We start from the raw sequence: 16,025 nt of genomic DNA on the forward strand, positions 1-16,025 counted from the left end.
GTAAATATTAATCCGGTGGTTATGTAGCCGGCTGCTTAATAAGAGATATCGTCAGCGGATAGACCGGTGATTTTGTGATTATAGACGTAATAAGGATACATTATGCTCTGTCTGATAACGGTAACTTTATACCAATACTTGTCTTGTCCAGAAAAAAGCGAGTATTGATGATAAACCGGATGTTTGGAGGTGTTCGGATCTTACTTTTTTTGAATGGAATTATATTTTTTACTTATCATATTTTTACCCCTCTATTTTATAGTAACAATTCATGACTTATTTTGAATAATTTTTATGTAGTATTGAACAATCGTAGCATTGGACAATCGTTATACAGTGTCATAATGCTATTAATTAAACATAATTTTTATGATATTAATTTGTATAAAAATATATTTATATTGTTTTTATAATTAAACATATTTTCTGTAAAATAATTAAATTCCAAAACGAACATCACTTTAATAAATTTATAATAAAAAATTAAATACTTTCTTTAAGTTTAATTTATTTTTATAATAAAATAATTTAAGTTAGTTCACATCATGAAACATTGAAATTTCCAAAAAATTTTTCTATGAAACGGGAAGTACCAGCACTTGCTTAATAAGAGCGTGAGTGACTATGTACCTCAAATGTCACTCTCATTTTTTAATAAATCCAAGACACCTACCCAAAGAAATCCCTTCTGCGGGACCCATCAATAGCATTTTGAATTATAACAAAGTTACTTTATTTATGCTATATGATAAGTTCGCCAGCTTATACCTTGACAACACCGCCTCTATTATAGGTTTCCCTTCGCTCAAGACGCGATGCTCAAGAGCCTCCAAAACTCAAGCTGAAACGTCATATGGGGAAAGAGTGGACAGCTGAGTGGGGAGAAAAAGGCTGAAATTGAAGAATTGCTCTGTTTCTTCATCCTCTGTTTCAAATTTCTTTACTGTTTCTAATATCTGAAGACCCCCAATTTTTCCTACTTTCTAATTTGAATTATACCTTGAAAACATTTAGCGTTTCTTTATTGTCTTTGAATGATCTTGATCAATAAAGCAGTGTTTTCATTGTGCGATGGGAAATTTTTTTTATCTAATCTTGATTTTCACTTGAATGAAGTTTTCTTTCATTTTTCAATGAAAATGGGTGAAAATTTTCCCTTAACAATGAGAGTCCCCCCATTTCTCTCTCACTCAAATAAATGGGGGCTTTTTTTGTGTTTCTTGATTTTCTTTTTAGCATTTCTTTGTTGCATTTGAATGATCTTGATCAGTAAACCGGTATTTTCGTTGTGCGATCGCGGAATTCTTTTTAATTTTGATTTTCACTTGAATGAAAGTTTCTTTCATTTTTCAACGAAAGATTAGTGAAATCTTCATTCAATGAGAGTCCTTCCATGGGATTTATGAATTCTTTTATTTTTGTTTCTTTTCTTGGGTGAAATCATATTGTTGGTTTATGAAGTCTTCTCATCTTCAGAATTTTGCAGTTCGTTTCATTTGTTGGCTAGGTTTAGCAAGAATCGGGATTGGGTGAAATTATTTTACTATTGTTTTTGGTTCGGCTTTCATATTGCGCTTGCTTACGATCCCATAATTTACCAGGCTTGATCGGGCTGTGACTTTAGATTCCTATTGGATAATTTCCGATATGAATGTCATTTGGATTATTTTTCTTTTCCTTTTCCTTTTTAAGTTGGTGATTATTGGGTCCTTAGATCATACTGCAGGGAAATTCTGTGGCGCGAGCTAAATAAGCTTAAACAGGCTAATGCCCTTTTCCGCAATAAATTGCAATTTCCCGACATAGAAGACTCAGGGTTGCGGACGCTTGTCAATCAAAGACAAGTAAGCTTTTAGGAGAATAAGAAAGAAAATTTCTTTTATTTTCAAATGAATGCTGCTGTCTTTGTTTTTGTTTTCGCTTTATTCCAAGTGATAAAGTTTTGAAGTTTGATCTTGTTGTAGAAATTCTGATCGGCCATAAAGAATGTACTGACCTTGGTATGTAATAGCTAATATGACAGGCTTTAAATTGGCAGCATTCTCTTTGGGGACATCCAAGCCAAAGTCCCAGTGATCCATGTGTCCGTCTTGCTGTAAGCAATAAAGTTTTAGCTGCTTAATGCTAATATTTAACATCATCAAATTGTCTGGTATAGCTGCAATGTCAAAAGGTCTTGAAGATTCTGATGCTCTAAAAGCAAGATATCTAGTTCCAGACAACGTTTGTTGAACTATTAACTAAATGAGAACATTATTCATATCTGGGTTTGCTTTCTACTTCTATACCTCTTATACCTTCTGCACATAATGATGTCAGGAAATAGTTCCGTTCAAGATCATCATGGACTGGCTTTTAATGTAGTTGATGAACTGCCCAAAACTGTGACACTACATTAAATCAGGGTTCTGATCCAACAAGTATGGACTTTCATCCTATTCAGCAAACTCTACTTCTTGTTCAGTCCTTAACTTGGCGTCAGCAATTTAAGGTACCTTCTTGTCTGCAAAGCTGTAAATTGAAGTGATTTTTATTTCTTAATTTAGCTTCCTGGAAGTTAGTTCCAGGGAGAAGTTGGTCTCCGAAAATGTTGCCAAGTATTGAATTTTGTAGAAAGTTCAATGATACTGAAGTTACAACCCTTTATGAGTTATAAGTTCAGATTTTGAACAAAATACTTCTTTAATTAAAATAATCTATATTTTTTATATTGATATATGTTTATATATAAACATGTATATATATATATATATATATATATATATATATATATATATATATATATATATATATATATATATATATATATATATATATTTTGAATATTGGTATTTAGTTTCTTAATAAGATTGTGCAAAGTATAGCTATGAAAATATGAAAATTTAATTGTTTATGTTTCCTTAGTTATTTACTGGATTCTAGATATAACCCTTATTCCTCCAATAGATTATTGAAAAAATGAATAAAATTATTTTTGAATAGCATAGTGTGATAATGTGGTTGATTATTAGCAAGAATAAATTATGTTAGTATAAACTTTATGTTATTATCTATTGTTAAGAGCTATGTGGACCTGATCCTCTATTGGAGGTACGTAGGCAGCCTTCGGGTGCGTTCCAAAGATAATAAATGTTAAGACTTTAATTAGCAAATAGTTATGTAAATTCAAGCCATATTAACATATTTTCACTTATTGGAAATTTAATAAGTTTAAAATGACTAAAATAATTAACATACAAATAATTATATTTATAAGATTATAGATAAAAATTAAGCCACAAAAGAAATCACTGAATTAGCTAGGACATAGGAGAACAATTTTCATAAAGAGACCATGAGTGAATTAGACCCTTAATATTGCCAAAACTTGACTATAACTTAGGACAGAAGCATACAGAAGTACCTAAAATGAATAACTTGGAAAGCTTGTCAAAGGAACGAAAATTGGCATGCGAATAGGTGCAATTTGTGATATAAAACAGCAATTGAAAGGCAGTGTCACAGTCTGCATATAAAACGTAAGTTGGCATTTGAAAGGCAGTGTCACAGTCTGCATATAAAACGTAAGTTGGCATTTGAAAGGCAGTGTCACAGTCTGCATATAAAACGTAAGTTGGCATTTGAAAGGCAGTGTCGTAGTTTAGTTATAAGGCATAGACGAAGTGTCGCACCTATCCCAAATCCTCATTCACTAGCAAACTAAATGAAATTGTTGCTTGAACAAATAAAGAATAATGGCATAAAAATCCAACATTTTATTTCTTGGCACAATAAATTAGGATTTAAAAATATTTGGCGATTCTTTCCAAATTTGAATTGAAAGTGGGGGAGCATCTGTCGGTAGTAGGCCATATTGTATTTTTTTATTACTTGATGCTGGACTCTACGCTACACCTTGGATAACCAAGGCGAGGTATTAATACTTGGTTAATTAAGGTAAAATTCTTAAATGGTGTAGAAAAACCTAAAACGCTCTCATCGACGCCATTGCTCGCTGCCGAATTTATTTTCCCAACTTCGTCTTTCGCACAAAAAGTTAGCCTTCTCGCTTCACCACCATTTTGGCCTCAGAAAAGGAGATATTGCCTTCGTACTTTCTCCTAACTCTATTCACCTTTCGATCCTTTATTTCTATATCTTCTCTCTCGGTGTCGTTACCTCTCCTAAAAAATCAATTATCTTTAAACTTGAGATTCTCCACCAAATTCAGCTGTTGAAACCTGTACTTGTGTTCGTCACGTCGAATGCTGCTCATATAATTCCTAATCTCAAAACAATCGTACTCGACTCTCCCGAGTTTGAATCGCTGATGATGAGTGTAGCTCACGGTGGAGAAATGGAAGGAGGGAAGGTTTACCAATTGGACCCTGGGACAATTCTCTATCCTCACGGACTACTAGTCGAGTTAATGGATTGGTTTTGGCTCATTGAAATTTCAGATGCATGGTGGCCCTAAGTTATGCGGTTTACACAAGCTGGATGGCAGCTGCAACTTTATTTTTTTTCGTTGCCTTATTTTCATGTTTATAGTTTATGTTATTTCGTGAGAGGTTTAACTATGGGAGTGGCGGTGGTGTCCATAGGTAGATTTGATATGAAGATAGTGTTGATAGTAATTCAGGAGTGTAAGATAGACTGCACCGGCGGTCGTGCTGATAACTAAGGATCCTAGGTTGTTAGACGGCTAAGATTTTAGCTCTCTAGATGTTGCAGGTTGCAGCGTTGCTTCGCTTAGGAAAAGCGTAGTTGAACTGTTCCGTGAACAATTTCCAAATTTGACTTTAAGTCAGGGTAGTTAAACACCAAACTTGGATTTTTACCATTAACCGGTGGTTAATTTCTCATATTGGTTATTCAATGTGTAGCGTATGATCCACCATTAAGTAACTAAAAAATACAGATGGAACGTCACGTTAGCTACCGGCAAATGCTCCCCCGCTTTCATTTCAAATTTGAATTCAATTACTAAATGTTTTTAAATCCTAACTTATTGTACCAAGTAAAATCATTTTAATTAAAATGCAAAAATTCATAAAGGTTTAAATTTTTTATGTCATTATCCAAAAATATATTAAATGTCAAGAAATACATGATAATAGTTACTTGACAAAATGAGAGAAGCACCACGGTACTTCTCCATTTCGGTTAGTTAAATAACTTTATAGGGGTGTTAGAGTTAGTGGTATTAGAGCTAACGTTTAGGCTTTTCTAGGTGTTAAGGAGAAGAAACAAGCCTTATAAATTAAGGTCTGGATATAACTCTACTATAGGCTTTTGTAAGTTGGCTAAGAATGTTATTTGACATTCAACACGTGTTAGAAGATAGAGGTGATAATCTAAAGTCGTGATCGCGATAATCTATCCAATGCTACAAATGTTTGTATTGTAAGCTGCAGATTACATTATGGACATTGGAGCATTGAGTGGAAATTGTGTGCATCACTTTTAAGAATCTGCTAGGATATAATAGATGCCTTATATCTGATGCAGTTGTACCATGACAGGTTTCTAACTGCTATGAATTGACTTCAAATAAAAGTTTATATCCTTTTAGAATAAAATACTAGAGATATTAGCAATAAGGTATAGAAAAATTCTATGAGAGCTACAATGTACTCAAAAAACATAATTGTTTTTGTGTTGTTTATCATTAAAAAGAGGAATTTTATAAATATTATGACATAAGAGAAATGAAAAAACGGAGAGGTATGAGTAGGTGAAATAGGCTAGAACATGTTAGTGACCAATTTTCTTGTTCACTTTTTACTGTGATGATTGTTTGATATCAAAACATAGTCTTATCCTTTGAGAGAAATAAATTTGAATTATCATAATAATATATTCAAGAGTTTTAAAGAAAGTTTAATTATCTAAACATTATGTAAGAGGGGATTGAAGATACAAGGAGAATACGCACATAAAATAAGTGATAGTTATGAGATGGTAGGTGTGATTAAGGGGTTAATTTATCTCATTAATGACATATTAGTTACTCTAGCTAGGAAAAAAATAAGAAAGATTGTAGAGTCTATCCAACTTTTAAGAACATGACATAGCTACTGTATGATTTCGTAATGTACTTTTTGATAAATATTTCGATTCATCATTTGGAAGTGGATAGGGTTGCCTTTAAGATTATATTGAAGGTCTATGTTGGAAAACCGAAGTAATCACTGCAAAAGTTTATTCTGTTTCCCTTTTTAGAAGCATTATTACATTTGATAAGATTAGATAAATTATTTTGGCGGAATTGATATTATTTGAGATAATATTGTTGTTTATTGGAAGTTTACTTTTTATCTATATTGGTGATATAGTTAGATTTTAAACACTTTAATCGGTATAAGTAATTATTATTGATAGGTTATATTGATACCTGTTTATATATAAATGTGTATATATATATATATGTTTTGAATATTGGTATTTAGTTTCTTAAATGGATTGTGCAAAGTTAGCTATAAAACTATAATTATTTATGTTTCCTTAGTTATTTCCTGGATTCTCGATATAACCCTTATTCCTCCAATAGATTATTGAACAAATGAATAAGATTATTTTTGTATAGCATAGCGTGATATTGTGGTTGATTATTAGCAAGAATAAATTATATTAGTATAAACTTTATGTTATTATCTATTGTTAAGAGCTACGTGGACCTGATCCTCTATTGGAGGTACGTAGGCAGCCTTCGGGTGCGGTCGAAATATAATATATATTAAGACTTTAATTAGCAAATAGTAGCGATGTAAATTCAAGCCATATTAACAGATTTTCATGTTGAATAAATTACTTATTGGAAATTTAATGAGTTTAATATGACTAAAATAATTAACATACAAATAATTATATTTATAAGATTATAGATAAAAATAAGCCACAAAAGAAATCACTGAATTAGCTAAGATATAGGAGAACAATTTTGATAAAGAGACCATGAGTGAATTAGACCATTAATATTGCCAAAACCTGACTATAACATAGGATAGAAGTATACAGAAGTACCTAAAATGAATAACTTGGAAAGCTTGTCAAAGGAATGAAAATTGACATGCGAATAGGTGCAATTTGTGATAAAAAACAGCAATTGAAAGGCAGTGTCACAGTCTAGATACAAAACGTAAGTTGGCAATTGAAAGGCAGTGTCGTAGTTCAGTTATAAGGCATAGACGAAGTGTCGCACCTATCCCAAATCCTCATTCACTAGCAGACTAAATGAAATTATTTCTTGAAAAAATAAAGAATAATGGCATAAAAATCGAAAATTTTATTTCTTGGCACAATAAATTAGGATTTAAAAATATTTGGCAATTCTTTCCAAATTTAAATTGAAAGTGGGGGAGCATTTGTCGGTAGCAGGCCATATTGTATTTTTATATTACTCGATGCTGGACTCTACGCTACACCTTGGATAACCAAGGCGAGGTATTAATCGTTGGTTAATTAAGGTAAAATTCTTAAATGGTGTAGAAAAACCTAAAACGCTCTCATCGACGCCGTCGCTCGCTGCCGAATTTATTTTCCCCACTTCATCCTTCGCACAAAAAGTTGGCCTTCTCGCTTTGCCACCATTTTGGCCTCAGAAAAGGAGATATTGCCTTCGTGCTTTCTCCTAACTCTATTCACCTTTCGGTCCTTTATTTCTATATCTTCTCTCTCGGTGTCGTTACCTCTCCTAAAAAATTAATTATCTTTAAACTTGTGATTCTCCACCAAATTCAGCTGTCGAAACCTGTACTTGTGTTCGTCACGTCGAATGCTGCTCATACAATTCCTAATCTCAAAACATTCGTACTCGACTCTCCCGAGTTTGAATCGCTGATGATGAGTCTAGCTCACTGTGGAGAAATAGGAGGGAAGGTTTACCAATTGGACCCTGGGACAATTCTCTATCCTCACGGACTACTGGTCGAGTTAATGGAGTGGTTTTGGCTCATCGAAATTTCAGATGCATGGTGGCCCTAAGTCATGCGGTTTACACGAGGTAGATGGCAACTGCAACTTTCTTTTTTTCGTTGCCTTATGTTCATGTTCATGGTTTATGTTATTTCGTGAGAGCTTTAACTATGGGAGTGGCGGTGGTGCCCTAAGACAATGCTGACAGTAATTCAGGAGTGTAAGATAGACTGCACCGGCGGTGGTGCTGATAACTAAGGATCCTAGGTTGTTAGACGGCTAAGATTTTAGCTCTCTAGATGTTGCAGGTTGCAGCGTTGCTTCGCTTAGAAAAAGCGTAGTTGAACTATTCCGTGAGCAATTTTGAAATTTGACTTTAAGTCAGGTTAGTTAATCACCAAAGTTAGATTTTTACTATTAACCGATGGTTAATTTCTCATATTGGTTATTCAATGTGTAGCGTATGATCCACCATTAAGTAATAAAAAAATGCAGATGGAACTTCACGTTAGCTACTGGCAAATGCTCCCCCACTTTCATTTCAAATTTGAATTGAATCGCTAAATGTTTTTAAATCCTAACTTATTGTACCAAGTAAAATCATATTAATTAAAATGCAACAATTCATAAAGGTTTAAATTTTTTATGCCATTATCCAAAAATATATTAAATGTCATGAAATACATGATAGTAGTTAATTGACAAAATGAGAGAAGCACCATGGTGCTTCTCCATTTCAGTTAGTTAAATAACCTTATAGGGGTGTTGGAGTTAGTGGTATTAGAGCAAATGTGTATACCTTATAGGTTCAGGTCTGGATATAACTCTACTATAGGCTTTTGTAAGTTGGCTAAGAATGTTTTTTGACATTCAACATGTGCTAGAAGATAGAGGTGATAATCTAAAGTCGTGATCGCGATAATCTATTCAATGCTACAAACGTTTGTATTGTAAGCTGCAGATTGCATTATGGAAATTGTAGCTTTGAGTGGAAATTGTGTGCATCACTTTTAAGAATCTGCTAGGATATAGTAGATGCCTTGTATCTGATGCAGTTGTACCATGACAAGTTTCTAACTGCTATGATATGACTTCAAATAAAAGTTTATATCCTTTTAGAATAAAATACTAGAGATATTAGCAATACGGTATAGAAAAATTCTATGAGAGCGACAATGTACTCAAAAAACATAATTGTTTTTGTGTTGTTTATCATTAAAAAGAGGAATTTTATAAATATTATGACATAAGAGAAATGAAAAAACCGAGAGGTATGAGTAGGTGAAATAGGCTAGAATATGTTAGTGACCAATTTTCTTGTTCACTTTTTACTGTGATGATTGTTTGATATCGAAACATAGTCTTAACCTTTGAGAGAAATAAATTTGAATTATCATAATAACATATTCAAGAGTTTTAAAGAAAGTTTAATTATCTAAACATTATGTAAGAGGGGATTGAAGATACAAGGAGAATACGCACATAAAATAAGTGATAGTTATGAGATGGTAGGTGTGATTAAGGGGTTAATTTATCTCATTAATGACATATTAGTTACTCTAGCTAGGAAAAAAATAAGGAAGATTGTAGAGTCTATCCAACTTTTAAGAACATGACATAAATAGTGTATGAATTACTAATGTACTTTTTGATAAATATTTCGATTCATCACTTGGAAGTGGATAGAGTTGCCTTTAAGATTATATTGAAGGTCTATGTTGGAAAACCGAATTAATCACTGCAATAGTTTATTCTTTTTTCCTTTTTGGAAGTATTTTAATATTTGATAAGATTAGATAAATTATTTTGGAGGAAGTGATACTATTTGAGATAATATTGTTGTTTATTGAAAGTTTAGTTTTTATCTATATTGGTGATATAGTTAGATTTTAAACACTTTAATCGGTACAAGTAATTATTATTGATAGATTATATTGATATCTGTCTATATATAAATATGTGTATATATATATATATATATATATATATATGTTTTGAATATTGGTATTTAGTTTCTTAATTGGATTGTGCAAAGTTAGCTATGAAAATATAATTATTTATGTTTCCTTAGTTATTTCCTGGATTCTAGATATAACCCTTATTCCTCCAATAGATTATTGAATAAATGAATAAGATTATTTTTGTATAGCATAGTGTGATATTGTGGTTGATTATTAGCAAGAATAAATTATGTTAGTATAAACTTTATGTTATTATCTATTGTTAATAGCTACGTGGACGTGATCCTCTATTGGAGGTACGTAGGCAGCCTTCGGGTGCGGTCGAAATATAATATATGTTAAGACTTTAATTAGCAAATAGTAGCGATGTAAATTCAAGCCATATTAACAGATTTTCATGTTGAATAAATTACTTATTGGAAATTTAATAAGTTTAATATGACTAAAATAATTAACATACAAATAATTATATTTATAAGATTATAGAAAAAAATAAAGCCACAAAAGAAATCACTGAATTAGCTAAGATATAGGAGAACAATTTTGATAAAGAGACTATGAGTGAATTAGACCCTTAATATTGCCAAAACTTGACTATAACTTAGGATAGAAGCATACAAAAGTACCTAAAATGAATAACTTGGAAAGCTTGTCAAAGGAACGAAAATTGGCATGCAAATAGGTGCAATTTGTGATATAAAACAACAATTGAAAGGCAGTGTCACAGTCTAGATACAAAACGTAAGTTGGCATTTGAAAGGCAGTGTCGTAGTTCAGTTATAAGGCATAAAGGAAGTGTTGCACCTATCCCAAATCCTCATTCACTAGCAGACTAAATGAAATTGTTTCTTGAAAAAATAAAGAATAGTGGCATAAAAATCCAAAATTTTATTTCTTGGCACAATAAATTAGGATTTAATAATATTTGGCGATTCTTTACAAATTTGAATTGAAAGTGGGGGAGCATCTGTCGGTAGCAGGCCATATTGTATTTTTATATTACTTGATGCTGGTCTCTACGCTACACCTTGGATAACCAAGGCGAGGTATTAATCGTTGGTTAATTAAGGTAAAATTCTTAAATGGTGTAGAAAAACCTAAAACGCTGTCATCGACGCCGTCGCTCGATGCCGAATTTATTTTCCCGACTTCGTCCTTCGCACAAAAAGTTGGCCTTCTCGCTTCACCACCATTTTGGCCTCAGAAAAGGAGATATTGCCTTCGTGCTTTCTCCTAATTCTATTCACTTTTCGGTCCTTTCTTTCTATATCTTCTCTCTCGGTGTCGTTACCTCTCCTAAAAAATCAATTATCTTTAAACTTGAGATTCTCCACCAAATTCAGCTGTCGAAACCTGTACTTGTGTTCGTCACGTCGAATGCTGCTCATACAATTCCTAATCTCAAAACAATCGTACTCGACTCTCTCGAGTTTGAATCGCTCATGATGAGTCTAGCTCACTGTGGAGAAATGGAAGGAGGGAAGGTTTACCAATTGGACCCTCGGACAATTCTCTATCCTCACGGACTACTGGTCGAGTTAATGGAGTGGTTTTGGCTCATCGAAATTTCAGATGCATGGTGGCCCTAAGTCATGCGGTTTACACGAGCTGGATGGCAGCTGCAACTTTCTTTTTTTTTCGTTGCCTTATTTTCATGTTTATGGTTTATGTTATTACGTGAGAGGTTTAACTATGGGAGTGGCGGTGGTGTGCATAGGCAGATTTGATATGAAGACAATGTTGATAGTAATTCAGGAGTGTAAGATAGACAGCACCGGTGGTGGTGCTAATAACTAAGGATCCTAGGTTGTTAGACGGCTAAGATTTTAGCTCTCTAGATGTTGCAGGTTGCAGCGTTGCTACGCTTAGAAAAAGCGTAGTTGAACTGTTCCGTGAACAATTTCGAAATTTCACTTTAAGTGAGGTTAGTTAAACACCAAACTTGGATTTTTACCATTAACCGGTGGTTAATTTCTCATATTGGCTATTCAATGTGTAGCGTATGATCCACCATTAAGTAATAAAAAAATACAGATGGAACGTCACGTTAGCTACCGGCAAATGCTCCCCCACTTTCATTTCAAATTTGAATTGAATCGCTGAATGTTTTTAAATCCTAACTTATTGTACTAAGTAAAATCATTTTAATTAAAATGTAAAAATTCATAAAGGTTTAAATTTTTTATGCCATTATCCAAAAATATATTAAATGTCATGAAATACATGATAATAGTTAATTGACAAAATGAGAGAAGCACCACGGTACTTTTCCATTTCGGTTAGTTAAATAACCTTATAGGGGTGTTGGAGTTAGTGGTATTAGAGCTAACGTTTAGGCCTTTCTAGGTGTTAAGGAGAAGGAACAAGTATAAGCAAATGTGTATACCTTATAGGTTAAGGTCTTGATATAACTCTACTATAGGCTTTTGTAAGTTGGCTAAGAATGTTATTTGACATTCAACCTGTGTTAGAAGATAGAGGTGATAGTCTAAAGTCGTGATCGCGATAATCTATTCGACGCTACCAATGTTTGTATTGTAAGCTGCAGATTACATTATGGACATTTAAGCATTGAGTGGAAATTGTGTGCATCACTTTTAAGAATCTGCTAGGATATAGTAGATGCCTTATATCTGATGCAGTTGTACCATGACAAGTTTCTAACTGCTATGAACTGACTTCAAATAAAAGTTTATATTCTTTTAGAATAAAATACTAGAGATATTAGCAATAAGGTATAGAAAAATTCTATGAGAGCGACAATGTACTCAAAAAACATAAATATTTTTGTGTTGCTTATCATTAAAAAGAGGAATTTTATAAATATTATGATATAAGAGAAATGAAAAAAAGGAGAGGTATGAGTAGGTGGAATAGGCTAGAACATGTTAGTGACCAATCTTCTTGTTCACTTTTTACTGTGATGATTGTTTGATGTCGAAACATAGTCTTAACCTTCGAGAGAAATAAATTTGAATTATCATAATAACGGATTCAAGAGTTTTAAAGAAAGTTTAATTATCTAAACATTATGTAAGAGAGGATTGAAGATACAAGGAAAATAGGCACATAAAATAGGTGATAGTTATGAGATGGTAGGTGTGATTAAGGGGTTAATTTATCTCATTAATAACATATTAGTTGCTCTAGCTAGGAAAAAAATACGGAAGATTGTAGAGTCTATCAAACTTTTAAGAACATGACATAAATAGCGTATGAATTCCTAATGTACTTTTTGGTAAATATTTCGATTCATCACTTGGAAGTGGATAGAGTTGCCTTTAAGATTATATTGAAGGTCTATGTTGGAAAACCGAATTAATCACTGCAATAGTTTATTCTTTTTTCCTTTTTGGAAGCATTTTTATATTTGATAAGATTAGATAAATTATTTTGGAGGAAGTGATATTATTTGAGATAATATTGTTATTTATTCGAAGTTTAGTTTTTATCTATATTGGTGATATAGTTAGATTTTAAACACTTTAATCGGTACAAGTAATTATTATAGACAGGTTATATTGATATCTGTTTATATATAAATATGTGTATATATATATATATATATATATCTTTTGAATATTGGTATTTAGTTTCTTAATTGGATTGTGCAAAGTTAGCTATGAAAATATAATTATTTATGTTTCCTTAGTTATTTCCTGGATTCTAGATATAACCCTTATTCCTCCAATAGATTATTGAATAAATGAATAAGATTATTTTTGTATAGCATAGTGTGATATTGCGGTTGATTATTAGCAAGAATAAATTATGTTAGTATAAACTTTATGTTATTATCTATTGTTAAGAGCTACGTGGACCTGATCTTCTATTGGAGGTACGTAGGCAGCCTTCGGGTGCGGTCGAAATATAATATATATTAAGACTTTAATTAGCAAATAGTAGCGATGTAAATTCAAGCCATATTAACAGATTTTCATGTTGAATAAATTACTTATTAGAAATTTAATAAGTTTAATATGACTAAAATAATTAACATACAAATAATTATATTTATAAGATTATAGAAAAAAATAAATCCACAAAAGAAATTACTGAATTAGCTAAGATATAGGAGAACAATTTTGATAAAGAGACTATGAGTGAATTAGACCTTTAATATTGCCAAAACTTGACTATAACTTAGGATAGAAGCATACAGAAGTACCTAAAATGAATAACTTGGAAAGCTTGTCAAAGGAACGAAAATTGGCATGCGAATAGGTGCAATTTGTGATATAAAACAACAATTTAAAGGCAGTGTCACAGTCTAGATACAAAACGTAAGTTGGCATTTGAAATTGTTTCGGTCCTTTCTTTCTATATCTTCTCTTTCGGTGTCGTTACCTCTCCTAAAAAATCAATTATCTTTAAACTTGAGATTCTCCACCAAATTCAGCTGTCGAAACCTGTACTTGTGTTAGTCAAGTCGAATGCTGCTCATACAATTCCTAATCTCAAAATAATTGTACTCGACTCTCCCGAGTTTGAATCGCTCATGAGTCTAGCTCACTGTGGGGAAATGGAAGGAGGGAAGGTTTACCAATTGGACCCTCGGACAATTCTCTATCCTCACGGACTACTGGTCGAGTTAACGGAGTGGTTTTGGCTCATCGAAATTTCAGATGCATGGTGGCCCTAAGTCATGCGGTTTACACGAGCTGGATGGCAGCTGCAACTTTCTTTTTTTTTTGTTTCCTTATTTTCATGTTTATGGTTTATGTTATTCCGTGAGAGGTTTAACTATGGGAGTGGCGGTGGTGTGCATAGGTAGATTTGATATGAAGACAATGCTGATAGTAATTCAGGAGTGTAAGACAGACTGCACCGGTGGTGGTGCTGATAACTAAGGATCCTAGGTTGTTAGACGGCTAAGATTTTAGCTCTCTAGATGTTGCAGGTTGCAGCGTTGCTACGCTTAGAAAAAGCGTAGTTGAACTGTTCCGTGAACAATTTCGAAATTTCACTTTAAGTGAGGTTAGTTAAACACTAAACTTGGATTTTTACCATTAACCGGTGGTTAATTTCTCATATTCGCTATTCAATGTGTAGCATATGATCCACCATTAAGTAATAAAAAAAACAGATGGAACGTCACGTTAGCTACCGGCAAGTGCTACCCCACTTGCATTTCAAATTTGAATTCAATTCTAAATGTTTTTAAATCCTAACTTATTGTACCAAGTAAAATCATTTTAATTAAAATGCAAAAATTCATAAAGGTTTAAATTTTTTATGCCATTATCCAAAAATATATTAAATGTCATGAAATACATGATAATAGTTAATTGACAAAATGAGAGAAGCACAACGGTACTTTTCCATTTCAGTTAGTTAAATAACCTTATAAGGTATAGAAAAATTCTATGAGAGCGACTATGTACTCAAAAAACATAATTGTTTTTGTGTTGTTTATCATTAAAAAGAGGAATTTTATAAATATTATGATATAAGAGAAATGAAAAAAAGGAGAGGTATGAGTAGGTGAAATAGGCTAAAACATGTTAGTGACCAATCTTCTTGTTCACTTTTTACTGTGATGATTGTTTGACGTCGAAACATAGTCTTAACCTTCGAGAGAAATAAATTTGAATTATTATAGTAACAGATTCAAGAGTTTTAAAGAAAGTTTAATTATCTAAACATTATGTAAGAGGGGATTGAAGATACAAGGAAAATACGCACATAAAATAGGTGATAGTTACGAGATGGTAGGTGTGATTAAGGGGTTAATTTATCTCATTAATAACATATTAGTTACTCTAGCTAGGAAAAAAATACGGAAGATTGTAGAGTCTATCAAACTTTTAAGAACATGACATAAATAGTGTATGAATTCCTAATGTACTTTTTGATAAATATTTCGATTCATCACTTGGAAGTGGATAGAATTGCCTTTAAGATTATATTGAAGGTCTATGTTGGAAAATCGAATTAATCACTGCAATAGATTATTCTTTTTTTCTTTTCAGAAGTATTATTATATTTGATAAGATTAGATAAATTATTTTGGAGGAAGTGATATTATTTGAGATAATATTGTTATTTATTCGAAGTTTAGTTTTTATCTATATTGGTGATATAGTTAGATTTTTAACACTTTAATCGGTACAAGCAATTATTATTGATAGGTTATATTGATATCTGTTTCTATGTAAATATGTGTAT

The 16,025-nt window shown here is 32.2% G+C and overlaps 1 protein-coding gene across 25 annotated transcripts in view; it reads left to right on the plus strand.

The window, feature by feature from the left end:
• Window positions 1–759: 759 nt before the first annotated feature.
• Window positions 760–16,025, plus strand: part of LOC110608291 (protein PELOTA 1) — a 36,776-nt gene continuing 21,510 nt past the window's right edge. For 18 of the 25 annotated variants that reach the window (XR_006348150.1, XR_006348146.1, XR_006348149.1 and 15 more), the window contains exons 1-3: window positions 761–1,844; window positions 2,012–2,095; window positions 2,320–2,491. The gene's annotated coding sequence lies outside the window, so the exon portion shown is untranslated. Of the gene's footprint in view, window positions 1,845–2,011; window positions 2,096–2,319; window positions 2,492–16,025 lie in introns of all 25 variants that reach the window. The other 7 variants (XR_006348154.1, XR_006348165.1, XR_006348177.1 and 4 more) reach the window with 4 other exon arrangements.

This window comes from Manihot esculenta, chromosome 13 (genome assembly GCF_001659605.2).
Source record: "Manihot esculenta cultivar AM560-2 chromosome 13, M.esculenta_v8, whole genome shotgun sequence".
NCBI lineage: Eukaryota > Viridiplantae > Streptophyta > Magnoliopsida > Malpighiales > Euphorbiaceae > Manihot > Manihot esculenta.